The following is a 16,594-nucleotide window of genomic DNA, read 5'->3' on the forward strand; positions in this document are numbered from 1 at the left end:
GTCGAACGATGACCTGATGACTAACATTGTTGCCTAGATTTGTCGAACGAGGACCTGGAAACTGGTCCTGTTGCCTTGATTCCTTGAGCTTGTTGCCTTGATTTTTTGAATGATGACCTGAAAACTATCCTGATAGACAACCAGGGTTTGCTATACTCGTTGCCTTGATGTCTAACATTAGGGGGACCATTGGGACGAAGCAACCATCGAGCACCGACAAGGCAAGCCCCAAGACCCGTGAAGGAGCCCACCCCCAAACACGCTGCCTTGTTTGCTCGAACGACGACCTAAAGAAAGACCTGTTTCCTTGATTCCTCAAACATGTTGCCTTAATTTGTCGAACGATGACATGATGAATAGCATTGTTGCCTAGATTTGTCGAACGACGACCTTAAAACTATCCATGTTGCCTTGATTCGTTGAGCCTGTTGCCTTGATTTTTAGAATGATGGCCTGAACACAAGCCTTGTGGCCTTGCTTTTTAGAACATGTAGTCTTGATATCTAGAACAACATCCGGATATATACCCATTGCCTTGATGTAAAAATAGGGGAACCGTAGAGACGAAGAAACCACCGAGCAGTGAAAAGGCGAGCCCGAAGACCCTTGAAAGAAGCACACAACAAACATGTTGCCTTGGTTGCTCGAACGAAGACCTGAAAACATGCCATGTATCCTTGATTCCTCTAACCTGTTGCATTAATTTTATGAACGATGACCTGATTACACGCCTTGCTGCCTAGATGAGTCGAACGATGGCCTTGAAAGTTGCCTACCCGAACACGTTGCCTTGTTAACTAGTTCCATGTTGCCTTGATTTCTCCAACATGTTGCTTTGATATCTTTAAGTAAATCCTGAAAACTAGCCATGTCGCCTTGTTTTCTCAAACGACGACCTGGAAAGTAGCCTCGTTGCCTTGGCTGCTAGAACATGCTGCCTTGCTTTCTCTAACGACGACCAGAAAACTTGCATTGTTGCCTTTTGTTTTTAGAATGATGACATGACATGTATAATTGATTCCTCAAACATGTTGCATTAATTTTATGAACGATGACCTGATTACAAGCCTTGGTGCCTAGATCTGTCGAACGATGGCCTTGAAAGTTGCCTACCCGAACACGTTGCCTTGTTGACTAGTTCCATGTTGCCTTGATTTCTCCAACATGTTGCCTTGATATGTTTAAGAAAATCCTGAAAACTCGCCATGTCGCCTTGTTTTCTTGAACGACGACCTGGAAACTAGCCTCGTTGCCTTGGCTGCTGGAACATGTTGCCTTGCTTTCTCTAACGACGACCAGAAAACTTGCATTGTTTCCTTTTGTTTTTAGAACGATGACATGCCATGTATCCTTGATTCCTCTAACATGTTGCATTAATTTTATGAACAATGACCTGATTACAGGCCTTGGTGCCAAGATTTGTCGAACGATGGCCTTGAAAGTTGCCTACCCGAACACGTTGCCTTGTTGACTAGTTCCATGTTGCCTTGATTTCTCCAACATGTTGCCTTGATATGTGTAAGAAAATCCTGAAAACTAGCCATGTCGCCTTGTTTTCTTGAACGAAGACCAGGAAACTAGCCTCGTTCCCTTGGCTGAGGGAACATGTTTCCTTGTTTTCTCTAACGACGACCATAAAACTTGCATTGTTGCCTTGGATGCTCGAACGAAGACCTGAAAACATGCCATGTATCCTTGATTCCTCTAACATATTGCATTAATTTTATGAATGATGACCTGATTACAAGCCTTGCTGCCTAGATTTGTCGAACGATGGCCTTGAAAGTTTCCTACCCGAACACGTTGCCTTGTTAACTAGTTCCATGTTGCCTTGATTTCTCCGACATGTTGCCTTGATATGTTTAAGAAAATCCTGAAAACTAGCCATGTCGCCTTGTTTTCTTGAACGACCCACGATGCCTTGATTTATCGAACGAAGACCAGAAAACTAGCCTCGTATCCTTGGTGTGTTTTTATCGGAGGTCGTGTCACCATTGTTAGTGAAATACGGCCCGGTCACCGCGTTTGATTATTGTAAGTTCCTTTATGCTTGTCCAATTCGTGCCAAACCGGCTTCATTTTGGCGAGTTATAGAGAATTATAGCGTCTGAGTTTTTCGACTCGGCCAAGACTAGATACGCCCAAGATTAACCGGTGACGAGATGACCCAGATGAAAACCTGTCCAAAATCATATTTTGCTCAGTAACTCGAAATCCGTGCACATTTTCTCGATCACGAAAGAAATTTTACCATGTAAATAAAGACGACCTGAAAATTAGCCTTGTTGCCTTGATTATTCGAACGTGTTGCCTTAATTGGTCGAACGATGACCTGATGACTAACATTGTTGCCTAGATTTTTTGAACGATGACCTTGAAGCTAGTCTTTTTGCCTTGATTTGTTGAGCTTGTTGCCTTGATATTTTGAACGATGACCTGAAAACTATGCTGATGGACAACCGGGGTGTGCTATCCTCGTTGCCTTGACGTCTAATATGGGGGGGGACCATAGGGACGAAGCAACCATGGAGCACCGTCAAGGCAAGCCCCAAGACCCATGAAGGTGCCCACCCTAACATGTTGCCTTGATTGGTCGAACGACGACCTAAAAAAAAGCCATGTTTCCTTAATTCCTCGAACATGTTGACTTAATTTGTCGAACGATGACATGATGACTAGCATTGTTGCCTAGATTTGTCGAACAATGACCTGATGACTAACATTGTTGCCTAGATTTGTCGAACGAGGACCTGGAAACTGGTCCTGTTTCCTTGATTCCTTGAGCTTGTTGCCTTGATTTTTTGAATGATGACCTGAAAACTATCCTGATGGACAACCAGGGTTTGCTATACTCGTTGCCTTGATGTCTAACATTGGGGGGACCATTGGGACGAAGCAACCATCGAGCACCGACAAGGCAAGCCCCATGACCCGTGAAGGAGCCCACCCCCAAACACGCTGCCTTGTTTGCTCGAACGACGACCTAAAGAAAGACATGTTTCCTTGATTCCTCAAACATGTTGCCTTAATTTGTCGAACGATGACATGATGAATAGCATTGTTGCCTAGATTTGTCGAACGATGACCTTAAAACTATCCATGTTGCCTTGATTCGTTGAGCCTGTTGCCTTGATTTTTAGAATGATGGCCTGAACACAAGCCTTGTGGCCTTGCTTTTTAGAACATGTAGTCTTGATATCTAGAACAACATCCGGATATATACCCATTGCCTTGATGTAAACATAGGGGGGTACCGTAGAGACGAAGAAACCACCGAGCAGTGACAAGGCGAACCCGAAGACCCTTGAAAGAAGCACACAACAAACACGTTGTCTTGGTTGCTCGAACGAAGACCTGAAAACATGCCATGTATCCTTATTTCCTCTAACCGGTTGCATTAATTTTATGAATGATGACCTGATTACACGCCTTGCTGCCTAGATGTTTCGAACGATGGCCTTGAAAGTTGCCTACCCGAACACGTTGCCTTGTTAACTAGTTCCATGTTGCCTTGATTTCTTCAACATGTTGCCTTGATATGTTTAAGAAAATCCTGAAAACTAGCCATGTCGCCTTGTTTTCTTGAACGACCCACGATGCCTTGATTTATCGAACGAAGACCAGAAAACTTGCCTCGTATCCTTGGTGTGTTTTTATCGGAGGTCGCGTCACCATTGTTGGTGAAATACGGCCCGGTCACGGCGTTTGATTATTGTAAGTTCCTTTATCCTTGTCCAATTCGTGCCAAACCGGCTTCATTTTGGCGAGTTATAGAGAATTATAGCGTCTTAGTTTTTCGACTCGGCCAAGACTAGATACGCCCAAGATTAACCGGTGACGAGATGACCCAGATGAAAACCTGTCCAAAATCATATTTTGCTCAGTAACTCGAAATCCGTGCACATTTTCTCGATCACGAAAGAAATTTTACCATGTAAAAAAAGACGACCTGAAAACTAGCCTTGTTGCCTTGATTATTCGAACGTGTTGCCTTAATTGGTCGAACGATGACCTGATGACTAACATTGTTGCCTAGATTTTTTGAACGATGACCTTGAAGCTAGTCTTTTTGCCTTGATTCGTTGAGCTTGTTGCCTTGATATTTTGAACGATGACCTGAAAACTATGCTGATGGACAACCGGGGTGTGCTATCCTCGTTGCCTTGACGTCTAATATGGGGGGGGGACCATAGGGACGAAGCAACCATGGAGCACCGTCAAGGCAAGCCCCAAGACCCATGAAGGTGCCCACCCTAACATGTTGCCTTGATTGGTCGAACGACGACCTAAAAAAAAGCCATGTTTCCTTAATTCCTCGAACATGTTGACTTAATTTGTCGAACGATGACATGATGACTAGCATTGTTGCCTAGATTTGTCGAACGATGACCTGATGACTAACATTGTTGCCTAGATTTGTCGAACGAGGACCTGGAAACTGGTCCTGTTGCCTTGATTCCTTGAGCTTGTTGCCTTGATTTTTTGAATGATGACCTAAAAGCTATCCTGATGGACAACCAGGGTGTGCTATACTCGTTGCCTTGATGTCTAACATTGGGGGGACTATTGGGACGAAGCAACCATCGAGCACCGACAAGGCAAGCCCCAAGACCCGTGAAGGAGCCCACCCCCAAACACGCTGCCTTGTTTGCTCGAACGACGACCTAAAGAAAGACCTGTTTCCTTGATTCCTCAAACATGTTGCCTTAATTTGTCGAACGATGACATGATGAATAGCATTGTTGCCTAGATTTGTCGAACGACGACCTTAAAACTATCCATGTTGCCTTGATTCGTTGAGCCAGTTGCCTTGATTTTTAGAATGATGGCCTGAACACAAGCCTTGTGGCCTTGCTTTTTAGAACATGTAGTCTTGATATCTAGAACGACATCCGGATATATACCCATTGCCTTGATGTAAACATAGGGGGGTACCGTAGAGACGAAAAAACCACCGAGCAGTGACAAGGCGAACCCGAAGACCCTTGAAAGAAGCACACAACAAACACGTTGTCTTGGTTGCTAAAACGAAGACCTGAAAACATGCCATGTATCCTTGTTTCCTCTAACCGGTTGCATTAATTTTATGAACGATGACCTGATTACACGCCTTGCTGCCTAGATGTTTCGAACGATGGCCTTGAAAGTTGCCTACCCGAACACGTTGCCTTGTTAACTAGTTCCATGTTGCCTTGATTTCTCCAACATGTTGCCTTGATATGTTTAAGAAAATCCTGAAAACTAGCCATGTCGCCTTGTTTTCTTGAACGACCCACGATGCCTTGATTTATCGAACGAAGACCAGAAAACTTGCCTCGTATCCTTGGTGTGTTTTTATCGGAGGTCGCGTCACCATTGTTGGTGAAATACGGCCCGGTCACGGCGTTTGATTATTGTAAGTTCCTTTATCCTTGTCCAATTCGTGCCAAACCGGCTTCATTTTGGCGAGTTATAGAGAATTATAGCGTCTTAGTTTTTCGACTCGGCCAAGACTAGATACGCCCAAGATTAACCGGTGATGAGATGACCCAGATGAAAACCTGTCCAAAATCATATTTTGCTCAGTAACTCGAAATCCGTTCACATTTTCTCGATCACGAATGAAATTTTACCATGTAAAAAAAGACGACCTGAAAACTAGCCTTGTTGCCTTGATTATTCGAACGTGTTGCCTTAATTGGTCGAACGATGACCTGATGACTAACATTGTTGCCTAGATTTTTTGAACGATGACCTTGAAGCTAGTCTTTTTGCCTTGATTCGTTGAGCTTGTTGCCTTGATATTTTGAACGATGACTTGAAAACTATGCTGATGGACAACCGGGGTGTGCTATCCTCGTTGCCTTGACGTCTAATATGGGGGGGGGGGCATAGGGACGAAGCAACCATGGAGCACCGTCAAGGCAAGCCCCAAGACCCATGAAGGTGCCCACCCTAACATGTTGCCTTGATTGGTCGAACGACGACCTAAAAAAAAGCCATGTTTCCTTAATTCCTCGAACATGTTGACTTAATTTGTCGAACGATGACATGATGACTAGCATTGTTGCCTAGATTTGTCGAACGATGACCTGATGACTAACATTGTTGCCTAGATTTGTCGAACGAGGACCTGGAAACTGGTCCTGTTGCCTTGATTCCTTGAGCTTGTTGCCTTGATTTTTTGAATGATGACCTAAAAACTATCCTGATGGACAACCAGGGTGTGCTATACTCGTTGCCTTGATGTCTAACATTGGGGGGACTATTGGGATGAAGCAACCATCGAGCACCGACAAGGCAAGCCCCAAGACCCGTGAAGGAGCCCACCCCCAAACACGCTGCCTTGTTTGCTCGAACGACGACCTAAAGAAAGACCTGTTTCCTTGATTCCTCAAACATGTTGCCTTAATTTGTCGAACGATGACATGATGAATAGCATTGTTGCCTAGATTTGTCGAACGACGACCTTAAAACTATCCATGTTGCCTTGATTCGTTGAGCCAGTTGCCTTGATTTTTAGAATGATGGCCTGAACACAAGCCTTGTGGCCTTGCTTTTTAGAACATGTAGTCTTGATATCTAGAACGACATCCGGATATATACCCATTGCCTTGATGTAAACATAGGGGGGTACCGTAGAGACGAAAAAACCACCGAGCAGTGACAAGGCGAACCCGAAGACCCTTGAAAGAAGCACACAACAAACACGTTGTCTTGGTTGCTAAAACGAAGACCTGAAAACATGCCATGTATCCTTGTTTCCTCTAACCGGTTGCATTAATTTTATGAACGATGACCTGATTACACGCCTTGCTGCCTAGATGTTTCGAACGTTGGCCTTGAAAGTTGCCTACCCGAACACGTTGCCTTGTTAACTAGTTCCATGTTGCCTTGATTTCTCCAACATGTTGCCTTGATATGTTTAAGAAAATCCTGAAAACTAGCCATGTCGCCTTGTTTTCTTGAACGACCCACGATGCCTTGATTTATCGAACGAAGACCAGAAAACTTGCCTCGTATCCTTGGTGTGTTTTTATCGGAGGTCGCGTCACCATTGTTGGTGAAATACGGCCCGGTCACGGCGTTTGATTATTGTAAGTTCCTTTATCCTTGTCCAATTCGTGCCAAACCGGCTTCATTTTGGCGAGTTATAGAGAATTATAGCGTCTTAGTTTTTCGACTCGGCCAAGACTAGATACGCCCAAGATTAACCGATGATGAGATGACCCAGATGAAAACCTGTCCAAAATCATATTTTGCTCAGTAACTCGAAATCCGTTCACATTTTCTCGATCACGAATGAAATTTTACCATGTAAAAAAAGACGACCTGAAAACTAGCCTTGTTGCCTTGATTATTCGAACGTGTTGCCTTAATTGGTCGAACGATGACCTGATGACTAACATTGTTGCCTAGATTTTTTGAACGATGACCTTGAAGCTAGTCTTTTTGCCTTGATTCGTTGAGCTTGTTGCCTTGATATTTTGAACGATGACTTGAAAACTATGCTGATGGACAACCGGGGTGTGCTATCCTCGTTGCCTTGACGTCTAATATGGGGGGGGGGGGGGGGGGGCATAGGGACGAAGCAACCATGGAGCACCGTCAAGGCAAGCCCCAAGACCCATGAAGGTGCCCACCCTAACATGTTGCCTTGATTGGTCGAACGACGACCTAAAAAAAAGCCATGTTTCCTTAATTCCTCGAACATGTTGACTTAATTTGTCGAACGATGACATGATGACTAGCATTGTTGCCTAGATTTGTCGAACGATGACCTGATGACTAACATTGTTGCCTAGATTTGTCGAACGAGGACCTGGAAACTGGTCCTGTTGCCTTGATTCCTTGAGCTTGTTGCCTTGATTTTTTGAATGATGACCTAAAAACTATCCTGATGGACAACCAGGGTGTGCTATACTCGTTGCCTTGATGTCTAACATTGGGGGGACTATTGGGATGAAGCAACCATCGAGCACCGACAAGGCAAGCCCCAAGACCCGTGAAGGAGCCCACCCCCAAACACGCTGCCTTGTTTGCTCGAACGACGACCTAAAGAAAGACCTGTTTCCTTGATTCCTCAAACATGTTGCCTTAATTTGTCGAACGATGACATGATGAATAGCATTGTTGCCTAGATTTGTCGAACGACGACCTTAAAACTATCCATGTTGCCTTGATTCGTTGAGCCAGTTGCCTTGATTTTTAGAATGATGGCCTGAACACAAGCCTTGTGGCCTTGCTTTTTAGAACATGTAGTCTTGATATCTAGAACGACATCCGGATATATACCCATTGCCTTGATGTAAACATAGGGGGGTACCGTAGAGACGAAAAAACCACCGAGCAGTGACAAGGCGAACCCGAAGACCCTTGAAAGAAGCACACAACAAACACGTTGTCTTGGTTGCTAAAACGAAGACCTGAAAACATGCCATGTATCCTTGTTTCCTCTAACCGGTTGCATTAATTTTATGAACGATGACCTGATTACACGCCTTGCTGCCTAGATGTTTCGAACGTTGGCCTTGAAAGTTGCCTACCCGAACACGTTGCCTTGTTAACTAGTTCCATGTTGCCTTGATTTCTCCAACATGTTGCCTTGATATGTTTAAGAAAATCCTGAAAACTAGCCATGTCGCCTTGTTTTCTTGAACGACCCACGATGCCTTGATTTATCGAACGAAGACCAGAAAACTTGCCTCGTATCCTTGGTGTGTTTTTATCGGAGGTCGCGTCACCATTGTTGGTGAAATACGGCCCGGTCACGACGTTTGATTATTGTAAGTTCCTTTATCCTTGTCCAATTCGTGCCAAACCGGCTTCATTTTGGTGAGTTATAGAGAATTATAGCGTCTTAGTTTTTCGACTCGGCCAAGACTAGATACGCCCAAGATTAACCGATGATGAGATGACCCAGATGAAAACCTGTCCAAAATCATATTTTGCTCAGTAACTCGAAATCCTTTCACATTTTCTCGATCACGAATGAAATTTTACCATGTAAAAAAAGACGACCTGAAAACTAGCCTTGTTGCCTTGATTATTCGAACGTGTTGCCTTAATTGGTCGAACGATGACCTGATGACTAACATTGTTGCCTAGATTTTTTGAACGATGACCTTGAAGCTAGTCTTTTTGCCTTGATTCGTTGAGCTTGTTGCCTTGATATTTTGAACGATGACTTGAAAACTATGCTGATGGACAACCGGGGTGTGCTATCCTCGTTGCCTTGACGTCTAATATGGGGGGGGGGGCATAGGGACGAAGCAACCATGGAGCACCGTCAAGGCAAGCCCCAAGACCCATGAAGGTGCCCACCCTAACATGTTGCCTTGATTGGTCGAACGACGACCTAAAAAAAAGCCATGTTTCCTTAATTCCTCGAACATGTTGACTTAATTTGTCGAACGATGACATGATGACTAGCATTGTTGCCTAGATTTGTCGAACGATGACCTGATGACTAACATTGTTGCCTAGATTTGTCGAACGAGGACCTGGAAACTGGTCTTGTTGCCTTGATTCCTTGAGCTTGTTGCCTTGATTTTTTGAATGATGACCTAAAAACTATCCTGATGGACAACCAGGGTGTGCTATACTCGTTGCCTTGATGTCTAACATTGGGGGGACCATTGGGACGAAGCAACCATCGAGCACCGACAAGGCAAGCCCCAAGACCCGTGAAGGAGCCCACCCCCAAACACGCTGCCTTGTTTGCTCGAACGATGACCTAAAGAAAGACATGTTTCCTTGATTCCTCAAACATGTTGCCTTAATTTGTCGAACGATGACATGATGAATAGCATTGTTGCCTAGATTTGTCGAACGACGACCTTAAAACTATCCATGTTGCCTTGATTCGTTGAGCCTGTTGCCTTGATTTTTAGAATGATGGCCTGAACACAAGCCTTGTGGCCTTGCTTTTTAGAACATGCAGTCTTGATATCTAGAACAACATCCGACTATATACCCATTGCCTTAGTGTAAACATAGGGGGGTACCGTAGAGACGAAGAAACCACCGAGCAGTGACAAGGCGAACCCGAAGACCCTTGAAAGAAGCACACAACAAACACGTTTCCTTGGTTGCTCGAACGAAGACCTGAAAACATGCCATGTATCCTTGTTTCGTCTAACCGGTTGCATTAATTTTATGAACGATGACCTGATTACACGCCTTGCTGCCTAGATGTTTCGAACGATGGCCTTGAAAGTTGCCTACCCGAACACGTTGCCTTGTTAACTAGTTCCATGTTGCCTTGATTTCTCCAACATGTTGCCTTGATATGTTTAAGAAAATCCTAAAAACTAGCCATGTCGCCTTGTTTTCTTGAACGACCCACGATGCCTTGATTTATCGAACGAAGACCAGAAAACTTGCCTCGTATCCTTGGTGTGTTTTTATCGGAGGTCGCGTCACCATTGTTGGTGAAATACGGCCCGGTCACGGCGTTTGATTATTGTAAGTTCCTTTATCCTTGTCCAATTCGTGCCAAACCGGCTTCATTTTGGCGAGTTATAGAGAATTATAACGTCTTAGTTTTTCGACTCGGCCAAGACTAGATACGCCCAAGATTAAACGGTGACGAGATGACCCAGATGAAAACCTGTCCAAAATCATATTTTGCTCAGTAACTCGAAATCCGTGCACATTTTCTCGATCACGAAAGAAATTTTACCATGTAAAAAAAGACGACCTGAAAACTAGCGTTGTTGCCTTGATTATTCGAACGTGTTGCCTTAATTGGTCGAACGATGACCTGATGACTAACATTGTTGCCTAGATTTTTTGAACGATGACCTTGAAGCTAGTCTTTTTGCCTTGATTCGTTGAGCTTGTTGCCTTGATATTTTGAACGATGACCTGAAAACTATGCTGATGGATAACCGGGGTGTGCTATCCTCGTTGCCTTGACGTCTAATATGCGGGGGGGGGGGGGGGGGGACCATAGGGACGAAGCAACCACGGAGCACCGTCAAGGCAAGCTCCAAGACCCATGAAGGTGCCCACCCTAACATGTTGCCTTGATTGGTCGAACGACGACCTAAAAAAAAAAGCCATGTTTCCTTAATTCCCCGAACATGTTGACTTAATTTTTCGAACGATGACATGATGACTAGCATTGTTGCCTAGATTTGTCGAACGATGACCTGATGACTAACATTGTTTCCTAGATTTGTCGAACGAGGACCTAGAAACTGGTCCTGTTGCCTTGATTCCTTGAGCTTGTTGCCTTGATTTTTTGAATGATGACCTAAAAACTATCCTGATGGACAACCAGGGTGTGCTATACTCGTTTCCTTGATGTCTAACATTGGGGGGACCATTGGGACGAAGCAACCATCGAGCACCGACAAGGCAAGCCCCAAGACCCGTGAAGGAGCCCACCCCCAAACACGCTGCCTTGTTTGCTCGAACGAGGACCTAAAGAAAGACCTGTTTCCTTGATTCCTCAAACATGTTGCCTTAATTTGTCGAACGATGACATGATGAATAGCATTGTTTCCTAGATTTGTCGAACGAAGACCTTAAAACTATCCATGTTGCCTTGATTCGTTGAGCCTGTTGCCTTGATTTTTAGAATGATGGCCTGAACACAAGCCTTGTGGCCTTGCTTTTTAGAACATGTAGTCTTGATATCTAGAACAACATCCGGATATATACCCATTGCCTTGATGTAAACATAGGGGGACCGTAGAGACGAAGAAACCACCGAGCAGTGACAAGGCGAACCCGAAGACCCTTGAAAGAAGCACACAACAAACACGTTGCCTTGGTTGCTCGAACGAAGACCTGAAAACATGCCATGTATCCTTGTTTCCTCTAACCCGTTGCATTAATTTTATGAACGATGACCTGATTACACGCCTTGCTGCCTAGATGTTTCGAACGATGGCCTTGAAAGTTGCCTACCCGAACACGTTGCCTTGTTAACTAGTTCCATGTTGCCTTGATTTCTCCAACATGTTGCCTTGATATGTTTAAGAAAATCCTAAAAACTAGCCATGTCGCCTTGTTTTCTTGAACGACCCACGATGCCTTGATTTATCGAACGAAGACCAGAAAACTTGCCTCGTATCCTTGGTGTGTTTTTATCGGAGGTCGTGTCACCATTGTTGGTGAAATACGGCCCGGTCACCATGTTTGATTATTGTAAGTTCCTTTATCCTTGTCCAATTCGTGCCAAACCGGCTTCATTTTGGCGAGTTATAGAGAATTATAGCGTCTGAGTTTTTCGACTCGGCCAAGACTAGATACGCCCAAGATTAACCGGTGACGAGATGACCCAGATGAAAACCTGTCCAAAATCATATTTTGCTCAATAACTCGAAATCCGTGCACATTTTCTCGATCACGAAAGAAATTTTACCATGTAAAAAAAGACGACCTGAAAACTAGCCTTGTTGCCTTGATTATTCGAATGTGTTGCCTTAATTGGTCGAACGATGACCTGATGACTAACATTGTTGCCTAGATTTTTTGAATGATGACCTTGACGCTAGTCTTTTTGCCTTGATTCGTTGAGCTTGTTGCCTTGATATTTTGAACGATGACCTGAAAACTATGCTGATGGACAACCGGGGTGTGCTATCCTCGTTGCCTTGACGTCTAATATGGGGGGGGGGGGGACCATAGGGACGAAGCAACCATGGAGCACCGTCAAGGAAAACCCCAAGACCCATGAAGGTGCCCACCCCTAACATGTTGCCTTGATTGGTCGAACGACGACCTAAAAAAAAGCCATGTTTCCTTGATTCCTCGAACATGTTGACTTGTCGAACGATGACATGACTAGAATTGTTGCCTAGATTTGTCGAACGATGACCTGATGACTAACATTGTTGCCTAGATTTGTCGAACGAGGACCTGGAAACTGGTCCTGTTGCCTTGATTCCTTGAGCTTGTTGCCTTGATTTTTTGAATGATGGCCTGAAAACTATCCTGATGGACAACCAGGGTGTGCTATACTCGTTGCCTTGATGTCTAACAATGGGGGGACCATTGGGACGAAGCAACCATCGAGCACCGACAAGGCAAGCCCCAAGACCCGTGAAGGAGCCCACCCCCAAACACGCTGCCTTGTTTGCTCGAACGACGACCTAAAGAAAGACCTGTTTCCTTGATTCCTCAAACATGTTGCCTTAATTTGTCGAACGATGACATGATGAATAGCATTGTTGCCTAGATTTGTCGAACGACGACCTTAAAACTATCCATGTTGCCTTGATTCGTTGAGCCTGTTGCCTTGATTTTTAGAATGATGGCCTGAACACAAGCCTTGTGGCCTTGCTTTTTAGAACATGTAGTCTTGATATCTAGAACAACATCCGGATATATACCCATTGCCTTGATGTAAACATAGGGGGGTACCGTAGAGACGAAAAAACCACCGAGCAGTGACAAGGCGAACCCGAAGACCCTTGAAAGAAGCACACAACAAACACGTTGTCTTGGTTGCTAAAACGAAGACCTGAAAACATGCCATGTATCCTTGTTTCCTCTAACCGGTTGCATTAATTTTATGAACGATGACCTGATTACACGCCTTGCTGCCTAGATGTTTCGAACGATGGCCTTGAAAGTTGCCTACCCGAACACGTTGCCTTGTTAACTAGTTCCATGTTGCCTTGATTTCTCCAACATGTTGCCTTGATATGTTTAAGAAAATCCTGAAAACTAGCCATGTCGCCTTGTTTTCTTGAACGACCCACGATGCCTTGATTTATCGAACGAAGACCAGAAAACTTGCCTCGTATCCTTGGTGTGTTTTTATCGGAGGTCGCGTCGCCATTGTTGGTGAAATACGGCCCGGTCACGGCGTTTGATTATTGTAAGTTCCTTTATCCTTGTCCAATTCGTGCCAAACCGGCTTCATTTTGGCGAGTTATAGAGAATTATAGCGTCTTAGTTTTTCGACTCGGCCAAGACTAGATACGCCCAAGATTAACCGGTGATGAGATGACCCAGATGAAAACCTGTCCAAAATCATATTTTGCTCAGTAACTCGAAATCCGTTCACATTTTCTCGATCACGAATGAAATTTTACCATGTAAAAAAAGACGACCTGAAAACTAGCCTTGTTGCCTTGATTATTCGAACGTGTTGCCTTAATTGGTCGAACGATGACCTGATGACTAACATTGTTGCCTAGATTTTTTGAACGATGACCTTGAAGCTAGTCTTTTTGCCTTGATTCGTTGAGCTTGTTGCCTTGATATTTTGAACGATGACTTGAAAACTATGCTGATGGACAACCGGGGTGTGCTATCCTCGTTGCCTTGACGTCTAATATGGGGGGGGGGGGGCATAGGGACGAAGCAACCATGGAGCACCGTCAAGGCAAGCCCCAAGACCCATGAAGGTGCCCACCCTAACATGTTGCCTTGATTGGTCGAACGACGACCTAAAAAAAAGCCATGTTTCCTTAATTCCTCGAACATGTTGACTTAATTTGTCGAACGATGACATGATGACTAGCATTGTTGCCTAGATTTGTCGAACGATGACCTGATGACTAACATTGTTGCCTAGATTTGTCGAACGAGGACCTGGAAACTGGTCCTGTTGCCTTGATTCCTTGAGCTTGTTGCCTTGATTTTTTGAATGATGACCTAAAAACTATCCTGATGGACAACCAGGGTGTGCTATACTCGTTGCCTTGATGTCTAACATTGGGGGGACCATTGGGACGAAGCAACCATCGAGCACCGACAAGGCAAGCCCCAAGACCCGTGAAGGAGCCCACCCCCAAACACGCTGCCTTGTTTGCTCGAACGATGACCTAAAGAAAGACATGTTTCCTTGATTCCTCAAACATGTTGCCTTAATTTGTCGAACGATGACATGATGAATAGCATTGTTGCCTAGATTTGTCGAACGACGACCTTAAAACTATCCATGTTGCCTTGATTCGTTGAGCCTGTTGCCTTGATTTTTAGAATGATGGCCTGAACACAAGCCTTGTGGCCTTGCTTTTTAGAACATGCAGTCTTGATATCTAGAACAACATCCGGATATATACCCATTGCCTTAGTGTAAACATAGGGGGGTACCGTAGAGACGAAGAAACCACCGAGCAGTGACAAGGCGAACCCGAAGACCCTTGAAAGAAGCACACAACAAACACGTTGCCTTGGTTGCTCGAACGAAGACCTGAAAACATGCCATGTATCCTTGTTTCCTCTAACCGGTTGCATTAATTTTATGAACGATGACCTGATTACACGCCTTGCTGCCTAGATGTTTTGAACGATGGCCTTGAAAGTTGCCTACCCGAACACGTTGCCTTGTTAACTAGTTCCATGTTGCCTTGATTTCTCCAACATGTTGCCTTGATATGTTTAAGAAAATCCTGAAAACTAGCCATGTCGCCTTGTTTTCTTGAACGACCCACGATGCCTTGATTTATCGAACGAAGACCAGAAAACTTGCCTCGTATCCTTGGTGTGTTTTTATCGGAGGTCGCGTCACCATTGTTGGTGAAATACGGCCCGGTCACGGCGTTTGATTATTGTAAGTTCCTTTATCCTTGTCCAATTCGTGCCAAACCGGCTTCATTTTGGCGAGTTATAGAGAATTATAGCGTCTTAGTTTTTCGACTCGGCCAAGACTAGATACGCCCAAGATTAAACGGTGACGAGATGACCCAGATGAAAACCTGTCCAAAATCATATTTTGCTCAGTAACTCGAAATCCGTGCACATTTTCTCGATCACGAAAGAAATTTTACCATGTAAAAAAAGACGACCTGAAAACTAGCGTTGTTGCCTTGATTATTCGAACGTGTTGCCTTAATTGGTCGAACGATGACCTGATGACTAACATTGTTGCCTAGATTTTTTGAACGATGACCTTGAAGCTAGTCTTTTTGCCTTGATTCGTTGAGCTTGTTGCCTTGATATTTTGAACGATGACCTGAAAACTATGCTGATGGACAAACGGGGTGTGATATCCTCGTTGCCTTGACGTCTAATATGCGGGGGGGGGGGGGGGGGACCATAGGGACGAAGCAACCACGGAGCACCGTCAAGGCAAGCTCCAAGACCCATGAAGGTGCCCACCCTAACATGTTGCCTTGATTGGTCGAACGACGACCTAAAAAAAAAGCCATGTTTCCTTAATTCCCCGAACATGTTGACTTAATTTTTCGAACGATGACATGATGACTAGCATTGTTGCCTAGATTTGTCGAACGATGACCTGATGACTAACATTGTTTCCTAGATTTGTCGAACGAGGACCTAGAAACTGGTCCTGTTGCCTTGATTCCTTGAGCTTGTTGCCTTGATTTTTTGAATGATGACCTAAAAACTATCCTGATGGACAACCAGGGTGTGCTATACTCGTTTCCTTGATGTCTAACATTGGGGGGACCATTGGGACGAAGCAACCATCGAGCACCGACAAGGCAAGCCCCAAGACCCGTGAAGGAGCCCACCCCCAAACACGCTGCCTTGTTTGCTCGAACGAGGACCTAAAGAAAGACCTGTTTCCTTGATTCCTCAAACATGTTGCCTTAATTTGTCGAACGATGACATGATGAATAGCATTGTTTCCTAGATTTGTCGAACGAAGACCTTAAAACTATCCATGTTGCCTTGATTCGTT

Source organism: Lactuca sativa, chromosome 4 (assembly GCF_002870075.4).
Source record: "Lactuca sativa cultivar Salinas chromosome 4, Lsat_Salinas_v11, whole genome shotgun sequence".
NCBI classification, from domain to species: domain Eukaryota; kingdom Viridiplantae; phylum Streptophyta; class Magnoliopsida; order Asterales; family Asteraceae; genus Lactuca; species Lactuca sativa.